This window comes from Bacillus rossius, chromosome 1 (genome assembly GCF_032445375.1).
Source record: "Bacillus rossius redtenbacheri isolate Brsri chromosome 1, Brsri_v3, whole genome shotgun sequence".
NCBI classification, from domain to species: Eukaryota; Metazoa; Arthropoda; class Insecta; order Phasmatodea; family Bacillidae; genus Bacillus; species Bacillus rossius.
Window position 1 is genome coordinate 277,718,038 of NC_086330.1, and position 11,443 is coordinate 277,729,480.

Here is an 11,443-nt window from a genome sequence, read left to right on the forward strand (position 1 = left end):
ACCATCCCCCTGCGCAGAAGAAAGCAGCTGTAAACTTTGTAAAATCTAGAAAATACAAAATCCAACCTGAAATTATCACACTGACGTTTACTCCTGTTAAACATTCAATATAATTAAGTAACATTGAAAGCCTTTACAAAGCCCTAACTATACGGTTCCTGGAAATGGCTTCCAACTGCCAGGACAAGATATCAAGGGGAAATGGGGAGGGGCTGAATTTAAATATTCAGCACAGATCGTGTATTTTAGGTGCACTTAAAGGTGAACACACAAGATACCTGAGATTAAAAAAAAAATGATATCAGGATACATTTAACTATGCACTTCTCAATAACAAATACTTATAGACGTGCAAATAGCCCTAGAGAAATACAACTCTTTATAAGCTTCAATAATAATTACAAAACTTGCACGCGTGTGTATGCGCGCGGGACAACAGAATAGGGGCGTAGAAATCCCTAATACTAAGTTCAAATTACACTTTCCTACACATTACGGATTAACAAAGATGATTCGCTTAATTATTAGGTACCGTACGTTTGCGTACAAGAACAAATGAGTACATTTAAATACAGCAACACTGACATAATAAAACATTTAAACTAACTGTGAAAGGGTACATATACCGTTAAGCTAATGTAGTAATCCCCATAAATATACATTAAGTACAAGCAGAACGACAGGAAATCAAGTCCTATCACGCTCAATTGATTGGGACTAGGCCCATAACTATGCTGACAAATAAACGGTAAACGTGAATATTGATACCATACTTAATTGATAACGTAGGAACGGTTACAAATAAATAATAAACGTACAATTCAAAGGAATGATTATAAATGCATCATAAAGTCTTTCCAATCACACAACTGCCCTTGCCGATAAAATTACGCCTTTCAATTAATAATCTGTATCACTACAACGTTACAGACGTTGTTAAATTGTTTATTTTATTTACTGATAACTGTTTTACTAATATTAATAGGTGCTGAAAGGCATGGTGATATCGAAAGGAGAGATAGTTGAACTTTTCTATATGCAAAGTTTCTATGCAAGTAGAGCGGCTATTAAACTGTATTATCTGGAACCCTCCAATGATATATTGCTTATGCCTAGAGATTAATAATATTATTTATATAATGTTGATATATTAATTAAATCTGTTACAGTGACTTGAAGTTATTATAGTGATGAGTTTTACGTTTAATGTGTAGTTACTATCTATGGTCGTTTAATTAAGCTGAGAGCCCATGAGAACATATTTTCTGAGAACTGAAACGAAATTGAAACGTTTGATTATTAGTAATGTTTTGTCTAAGAGTAAGGATAGTTCAAGTAAGATCCTTAAATGCTGAATGTTGAAGTGAATTGTGAAATTTATCCATCCAATGTTAGTAAGTGATACTATTTATGTATTTTAACCTGGGCTATGCCTTACGGAATATGCAACATTGAAGTATGTCTTTTGCGATATATATTTTGTAATGACGTCAAGAACATGATTATAAAACAGTCCTATAATTAACATTTATGAGTTGTGCAGATTAAGAAAAGTATAGTTTTTTCGTAGATAACGTAGAGAAATTTGTGGTCATTAAGAACACCATTTTTCACTTGAATTAACATCATTAGTCAATCGAGTTATTTGTAACCCAATGGTTGGATAATTAAGACCTTAAGCTCAAAGACTGAACTTGATGCCGGACATTCATATTTTACTTTACCTACATTTGATAACTGTTATAAAAACAAATTCAAACAAAATAACCCATTTGAATGACACTAAAACTCTTTTTTAATACTTTTATTTGATGTTTTCTTCATATGTATAATACATTGTTCAGTTATATTGTTAATGTAGTTAGGATGTTCTAATGAATATTTGCTTTTTTTAAATAATGAATATGTATTAGTTTATGTTTAAAGATATTTTTAAAATTGCTTAAACTTGTGTTAATACATATGTTCTGATATATGAGAGTAAATACTTGTCCATTATTAAAAAAGGTTTTAGTTTCAATTTATAAACTAGTGTATATAACTATTAAGTTTAATATTTGAAATTATTTTTTATTAGTATCAATAACAGGAACGAGCACTGTGTTGGTTTGCTATCTTATTTAATTAGAAAAAAAAAATAGATATTAAGGTGGATATCTTAACATTGCTGCCCAACCATAATCTAATGTTACAGAAGTTGTTGACGGTATACATATTTATACTTTCACTTATAGAGTAGTGAATAACTTTTCATATCCGTAATAAAATAAAACTAGACAAACACACACGCATTCGTATACATGCACCTCAGACAACTTTTTGCTATGTGTGTGGTTCATAATGCTAGCCGCATTAATTCTCAAGTTGTTTCATAGTAACCTTTGAAAAAGATTATAGTTTGGATATTATCTTTCTGAGTTCCTTTATTTATCTGGTTTAATGAAGTAAATGAAAGCTTGTAGCAAGCCATCAGCTTCAAGGACTATCACAATATGTCACGAGAACAGGCTAAACTACTTCTATGCAGCAATTGACATAAAACAAAATTACGTCTCTCAAGCAAAAACTTATTTTAATAGCCTTGTGATAAACATCACAAAGCGAACTACTGCAATACCAAGGAAACATATGTTAACTATAAGACCTTTAGGAAATAAAAGAAGAAAAATAAAGAACACTGCGGTTTGTAATTTATCACTTAGTGCTATGACACTATAATCTCTGGTTAATCGGTAAAAATTTTTGCTATGTGGAAAAGCAAGTTAGTGAAAAATTATGTACATAAACAGGTCATTGCAGGGAAGTTGTCCGTCATCAAAAACTATGACATCAATTAATACTTAAAAAAATGTATATAAATAATCAGGGAAAGTTCTGCGACAAAAAATATAATTAATTAATTAATTCTACCTGCTTAAACTAAGACCAAACTGAAATCCAAATAAAAATTCGTCTGCTTTTATGAAACATTTAATTCGTAAACTTATAATGCTACACTCAATTTACTTTAAACTGAAACAGGTTTTAGACTCTAACACCAAAATTATTTCGGTATTTTTTCATAGTGATATTTTAAAAAGTTGAAATTTTTACTGCTCGAATATTTACACACATTAAAAATAGGAAAGCTAGAAATTTGTTTAACGATCAGTTATACATAGCATGATTTCAAGTTTTGTTTATGCTTGCTCTTCTATGCAAAAAAAAAAAAGTAGTTCTACTGGGAATATTTAATGGAACTTCAACTCAAGTTAAGGTATAAATGAACATTAGCTGACCATAATTTTTACATAGATAACATGACAGTTTTATTTATTTTACGTGAACGAAGTTGTGGGACCAATAGTTGAAGTGAAATTTTTAATATAGAGTGTTCCGGAAGAGATGGACCACCGGGAGGGAAAAGACCACTGCTAATAATTTATAAACCGGTCGCTGGAATGCAACCATATCCCGTTTGCTCGATGATCGGGGTTGCGTAACAGCCGTGATTTCGTTTTCTGTATGTTATGAAGAACACAGTTTACACGTTAAACGTGTCTTCTGTAACGAGGTAAGTAAAAACCTTTTTAATGTATTTAGTTCATTAAATGCGTTGACTGTTGTAATGCAAGATTTGGTTATATTCACTTTTTTAAGGGTATATTTTAATTTCTGCATAAATGTAGCTTACGTGGATCTATGTTATCCAAAGAAGTTTGTATTAATTTGCAGCAGTAGCTGCGCTCAGTCGCCGTCAGTCGCGATGCAGCGCCGCCACCTTTCATTTCCCCTACTCCCACTCTAGGTGTCTTGTTCCCCCTCCACCGCCTCTCATCCTTCCCCTTTTTTCCCTCTAGATTCAACACTAGCGACATCTGTGATTTTGGTTCTTTTTAGAGTATTTAAGCGGGCTCTCAGCTCTCTATAGTTGCTGTCTGCCCAGTAGGTCTAAGGGGACAGTCCGCCGGTTAGCGCTAACGAGTTACGTCTACACTCAGCGTCGTCATGCTGCCCGAATACGGACTGACCGTCATGAACCTAGATTCGTGTTACGTAGATCTTGAAACCGTAAATCCGCGGCATAACATTTTGCAAAGTAAATGCTGGTAATAGTGACGGCGATCGCTGAGTGTTGGGCCCGCCATTATTTGTATGCAATTTATATTGTTAGTTCGGCTCTCTACAACTGCGTGTTGTGCGCCAGCACTATTTAATTTAGCTTGCTATTTCGTTATTACTCAGACACACGTCCTGATAAGCTATTTTTTTATTCAAAGGAATATAATTATGAGCTAGTCGCCAGCTTACGCCGTCTTTCTTACGAACAAGAAAGGTAGGCGTACTAAAGTCCGAAGTCGAGGGCGCTATAACTCCTGCAGCTAACAGTTTATCCACAATCTGTCGCATTGCTTGCAATTTAGGCGGAGATGCCTGATAAGGTTTACTATACACTGGCGTTTCGTCACGTAAATAGAATTTATAGGGAAGAATATCACATTTACCAATTTTCTTAGTTATGGTGTCTGCAAATTGTGACTTTAAAGATCGTAAGGTTTGTTCACGCGTAGACTCATTCACATCGCTACCAGCTACGACAATGTTACTACATACGTCGTAACGTAAAGGGATCTTAACGTTAGGAGCAAAGTCAAACCGTAATTCGTGGTTACCCACATCTACAACACTACGTGACTGACCTAAAAAATCTAAACCAATAATAAACTCAGGGGAAATTCCCGCCACTATGGCAAACTTCCACGACCATGAGAAATGTTTGATTTTAAAGTGCAGTATTACAGATTGTTCAGAGGGAACACAACTCCCATTTGCCACACACAGCTTTATAGATTCACTAACAAATGATGAGGCAGAAAATAATTTAGGAAATTTGAGCTGAAGGCTCTTTACAAAATGCTCACTCATTATAGATCGTGTGGCTCCAGTATCCACCAGTGCCGGATATAACCTATCTTTTATCTGTATGGGCATGAAATGTAGAAAATTTCTGTAAGAGGATTTCACCAAAAAACGACGGTAACGCCCTCTTTTACGTCCCGTCACTTGTAGTTTTCCGGGCAATTCGCACGATAGTGACCCTTTCCCTGGCATCTAAAACACTTACGCTCTTGCGCCTCAACACGCGGCCCTTTACAATTAAATGCTATGTGGCCAAATTTACTACAATTAGCGCATCGTAGGTGAGTATTTTGCGTGTCGCCCTGTAGTTGCTGGGCAGTGCGGGCGATGTGAAGCGGCCGCGACGGTGTCTGTTCACCCGGATCACTTACACAAGGCGGAGTTACCATTGAATATATATAATGTATAGAAGTCGCGAGCCCAGGTTAAATTTTCTGTCCGGTTTCTTAGAAGAATTGTTGTAGTTCCAAGCTCCGCCGCTGCGATCGCTTTCATCGCTGGGTATCGGCCGTATACGCCCCTGGCGGTATTTGGCAGAACTAGGTTAACCAGCCCAGTCGTGACATCATCCTTCACCCCCCCCCCCCCCCCCGAAAATCCCAGACCAGCGATTCAAATTACCCGGCAGGTCTTATCAGCATCGTTAGGCGACCTTGAAGAGGAGCTTCCCTTACCGTCGTTTGAGAATGATGAAATCCCAAAAGAAGCTAGCCACGGAAATCACTGAATGATGGGATTCTGTACCCGAGTGAAGTGAAAATTAGCTATTAAAACTTTGTATTGGGCCAATAGTCAGCTCAGTGTTACGTTCAAAATATGGTTTTATTTTAAAAGTAAAATACTTATTTAAACTATATTTCGCGTTTGTACAAATTTACTTTTAGATATTGGCAAGGAAAATCAACATACCTTAAACAACCTTCTCTTATTCAACGTTATCTATTAAGTAGTAAAAGGGGTAAATATTATTTTTAAAAATAAAAAAAATGTAACCCACTAAATCAGTATTGGCAAGATATATATAAATTCAATATTAAAATACGCACATTAAAATTTTTTGTAATTAACTTTTTTCGGTAATAAAAATTCAGGATGATTTTGGTTTAATTGGTTTACGTATATTGCTATATTTTCTAAATCACATAGAAAAGGGAAAACAGTGCATCAGTGAAAATTCAAAAATTTATAAGTAATACTAGCCATACCAAAAGTTCAATATGCGAGATAAGAAATTTGGTAACTGCTCTACATTTCAAATAAAAATGCATTTGTTTCATGAATACTGAAATGTATGCGTAATAAGGCATATTATGTTATTATACTAAGCATGACTATAACTAAAAAAATTACAGTAATTTAAAACGATGGCAGTCTTAACATACAATAAGTGCGCGAGTCTTAGTTTATTTTTTAATTGGCTTCTTCGCCAGATGGAAAAGAGTTAAGATTTCATCAAGGAAAAATATATTCTCAAAGTCACTAAACCGGGAGATAGAAAATAAGGTAGGTACTTAATTTTAAATAAAAGTTAAAATAGACTTACGCTAAACCAATTAAAAATAAGTCGTAAAAATATTTTTATTTATTAAATATGTTCTATACTTGACAGTTCTTTGTGTATAATTCTTCAAAAATCTTTGAAATTTAATACATATTTTCTTAAAATGGTAGAATATCAGCAATACCCGCAAATTACGTGAGCAAAGCCACGGGTTATTAGATACACTTTTATTATAAAATAAAAACAATTATGCATTTGTAGTTCACGAATGTGATATTTTGTTTATTGCTTCACAACATTCATTTGCCAGTCTCAAATTTCATCGTACCACTTGTCAGAAATGTCACCAAAAATGAGAGAGTTTTTTTTTACGAATTTCAATTACGAGGAAACCTTTCGCAAGACTTTTTTCTTCGCAGTAGTCACTGGGACACCATTAATTTAAATCCACTAAGATAATAAAATTGTATGTATAATGATTTGTTTTTGTATATTTATATAACTTCCCAACCAATTTTTAATGATTTTCATGTGAATAAAAACTTGTAAAGCAATTTAATTAACTGTGTCATAATACTTCTGATTAGATGGAAATACAAACTTTTCATCAGTAATATACGATGATAAAAATATTTATTATTGCAAAATAATATTTCCTGTTCAAATGCAAATTTAAATAGATTATTCATACATGTTTACTGCTAATTAATAGTTTAAAATAATAATTTTTTAGTATAAAATAATTTTTCTCTTGTGTTAAAATGGGTTGCTAAAATGAGGAATTATAAATATGTCACTTACTAAGTCCGTGCACAGATTTACACAAAACAGCAATGTAAATAATCTTTTTTGGTAGTTTCTAACTTTGTGCCCTGGATAACATGAATTTGGTTTAATTCATACCAAAGTGAATTTTTTGAACAACTTAAATTGATGTCATAAATAAATATTTATTTTATATTAAAAATCCACAAACAGTTTTTAAAATATAATATTTATCACGCCAGATGGAATAAACAAACAAAAAATAGCTCTTATATGTTGTCTGTGTTTAAAGAATTGTATTATATTTCATGGAAATAATATTTACCTTTCGGTTATTAAAAGAAAATATATTTGTATTCAAAATACTTGCGCATCGTTTTTACGAGCATAACTTGTGTATCTAACCTCAAAGCAAGGAATATAAAGAGTGGGAACTCAATGCTATAACAGACACTCTTATTTTCTTTGGAGAAATCCGGGAAATGTGCGTTATTTATAAGCAACTTAACATAGTAAATCGTTAACTTTTCAGATCTATGTTGGCAAAATTGATTTTTTTTTGTGGTCATTCGCTACTGGGAATATTCACCATATAACGTTTAAGATTATTTATTTTGAATTACGTAACAACCAAAACATTATGTAAAAATGCTTCATCTTATGTTAAAAAAATTATAAACTGCATAGCCACAAAGTATGACATACCATTAGTTTCAGTTACTAATAACAACACGTGCACGCGTTTGAACAGTCATCGCAGCCATAGTTGTTTCATAGCTACCAAAATCATTCAACGTTCTCAAGAATTATTCCAAATTATGTTTTGCCATTTTACTCAATGCGCCACTCCGTTAACACAACATTTTATAAATTCTGAACTACGAATGTCAGTGAAAATGTACACTATACTGTACATTCCAATCTGATACGCTTTAAGAAATTTCTGTAGTTTTCTTATTATTATAACTTAATTTTTTATGTTGGCATCTTTTAACCGCACTGTTTTTTTTTTTTGTTTTTTTTTTCGGTGGCCGTACTCCTCCAATTCAGTTGCGCCCGCCGGTATCTAAGCGCTCGGATTTCAACAAAAGGCACCGCCTCTCGATAGAGTGAAACAGAGAATTACGCGCACGACCTTGAAAAAAGCGACGCTACAGCGCTCTAGCGTGGAAGCTGGTAACTACGAGTACCCTCTTGTGGAAAGAAGAGCTGTCTAGCGGCGGAGCTAACAACTACCTCAGTTTTGGATCCGAAAATTGGAATAATAAATCCTATCCCCTCGCGACTTCTATAAGTTATATATATTCAATGGAGTTACCTTGTGAGGCCCCTGTTGGGTGGTCATATGATACATACGTGGACTAGATGTTTTAGTGCCTGTAATCTTTTGGCTTTGCGCACCTTGAAATTGCCTGTTTGTTTGCCGTAGAAAAATTTGAGAGCTATTTAGATTCACGTGAATTTGATCTGTACACAGATAACCAAGCATTGAGCTGGTTATTTAATCATCCACACCAGCTGGGAAAATTAGGTAGGTGGATTTTACGTCTTTCACGTTTTAGATTTGTTATACATCACGTGCCCGGTAAGGAAAATTTGATAGCTGACTCACTCTCCCGCATGTACAACCCGGATGAGTTTGAACAGAACGACATTGACAATCAATTACAAACAGAACACGCACTGGCCTTCCAATTTATTCCAGAATCCTATTTTAATATAAAACAATGTCAACAACAAGACCTATCGTGTTGTGAAATAGTAAAGGAGTTGAAGTTAAAGAAACCAATTCCGTACTTTGTAGAGCAAGGGATATTGTACTATACAGGAATAAATGGTAAATTACGACGAGCAGTTGTGCCTAGCGTTTTACGTCCCATGGTTCTTACATACTTTCACTCGTCGGTCATAGGTTGTCATTTGGGCATTGAGAAAACATATCAACGTATTTGTAAATATCTATTTTGGCCGGATTTACGCGATGACGTCCGTAAATTCGTACGTTCTTGCATAGATTGTGAAGTATCAAAACCACCACGTAATGATAATGTGGGCTTGTATGCGGCAGACCCGCCAGTTGCCCCTTGGAATACCATACATATTGACATTTATGGACCCCTAACACGATCAAAAAAGGGTAACATATGTTTGTTGGTCATTATGGATATATTTACAAAATGTGTAATTTTGTCTCCAATGAGAAATATGAAAGCCGAAACAATATTTAAGGTTCTGTCTGATCAGGTTTTTAAAATATTTGGACCTCCAAATATCATAGTCTCTGATGATGCTCCATACTTTCAGTCCATAATATACAAAAATGCGCTTTTTGAGTGGTCGGTAAAACCCGTGTTTAGCTCACCATATTTTCCCCAAGGGAATATGGTGGAGCGAGTAAATAAAGTCTTAAAGAGCATCCTCATATCATTTTACAGGGATGGTCAGACCATGTGGGACGCTGATATCGCCTTTATTAATGTTGGTTTAAATTCCGCCCATCACTCTTCCACTGGCTTCCCCCCATGTCTTCCATTTTTGGGTCGAGATTTAATTCATCCTTTACTAAATCAGTGGGGCCTGCCTGCCATTGACTCCAGTCTCACAGCCCAACAGCTTGATAAAATTTTAAATTCTGTTGAATGTAATCTGAAACGGGCACGCAGTACAGTAGCCGAGGTCTATAACAAAAACAGAACAGTGGCTAATTATAAGGTTGGTGAGCTTGTTTTATGTCGCTCATATCGCTTACCCAACTTAGCTGCCCAAGTTAGTTCGAAATTATTACCATTGTACGATGGACCCTTCGTGGTCGATAGGATACTTGGCACCAACACATTATTGCTACGCTCTTGTAAATTTAAAAATAAATATAAAAAGTGCCATGTTAGTCAAGTAAAACCTTTTGTGAGTTAAGACTCTTTGTAATTAGTTTATATATATATATATATCAACATATTATAGGCTATAAGGGGTGAGATTTATAATTTATTTATTTGTTGATTGTCCCCACTGTAGGAGTGTTCGTGTTTTATGTGTGTTCGGTGTTTGTCGCTTCCATTCTTTTTACAGCTGGGCGCGCCTCTCCTTCCTTCCCTCTACCCCCCCTCGCTGCATCTGCTGATTGCATCTGCATCGACGGCCCCATGCCGACCTCGCAAGGAGACGTCCTAGCGAGGCTCTTCTCGTCGCTTCCTCTCCCCGACCAATGTCTTATCGAGACAGCCTAAGGAGTCTACGCCTCAGCTCTGCGAGCTCGCCGAGGACGAGCTACGTGATTAGGCTCCCAGAGGACGACCGGGCGCATATCCTGGCGCTACTTCGTATAGGATGGCTGCATAACCATCGGCGGCCCATTGCAGTGTCCGGCTCTTTGAGGCCTCAAGAGCGGGACACGCAGGACTGTCTGCCACCAGCCAGAGCCCTGCTGCAAGAAGCGTTCCTTGTGCTTGTTATTTTTTATTGTCTACGCACTATGTATGAGTACGTTGACGTCGCAGTGTTATAGTTGTGTCCATGAGTGGACCTACCCGTATATGATGATTGGTATGAAGAGGATGGTTTTCCTGCAAGTTGAAATTACTAAGGCGGACTATCAGATAGGCGCGGTCTTAAGGGAGGGGAGATTGCAGCAGTAGCTGCGCTCAGTCGCCGTCAGTCGCGATGCAGCGCCACCTCCTTTCATTTCCCCTACTCCCACTCTAGGTGTCTTGTTCCCCCTCCACCGCCTCTCATCCTTCCCCTTTTTTCCCTCTAGATTCAACACTAGCGACATCTGTGATTTTAGTTCTTTTTAGAGTATTTAAGCGGGCTCTCAGCTCTCTATAGTTGCTGTCTGCCCAGTAGGTCTAAGGGGACAGTCCGCCGGTTAGCGCTAACGAGTTACGTCTACACTCAGCGTCGTCATGCTGCCCGAATACGGACTGACCGTCATGAACCTAGATTCGTGTTACGTAGATCTTGAAACCGTAAATCCGCGGCATAACATTTTGCAAAGTAAATGCTGGTAATAGTGACGGCGATCGCTGAGTGTTGGGCCCGCCATTATTTGTATGCAATTTATATTGTTAGTTCGGCTCTCTACAACTGCGTGTTGTGCGCCAGCACTATTTAATTTAGCTTGCTATTTCGTTATTACTCAGACGTTAGCGCATAGCCGGTGTAGGTAACATATACGCTTACATATTTACGAGAACACTGTAAACCAATCCCTATGTACGTTAGGAACGTTTCCGCAACATGTTACGTATAATCATAAGGGAATATGCATATAGCATTGGG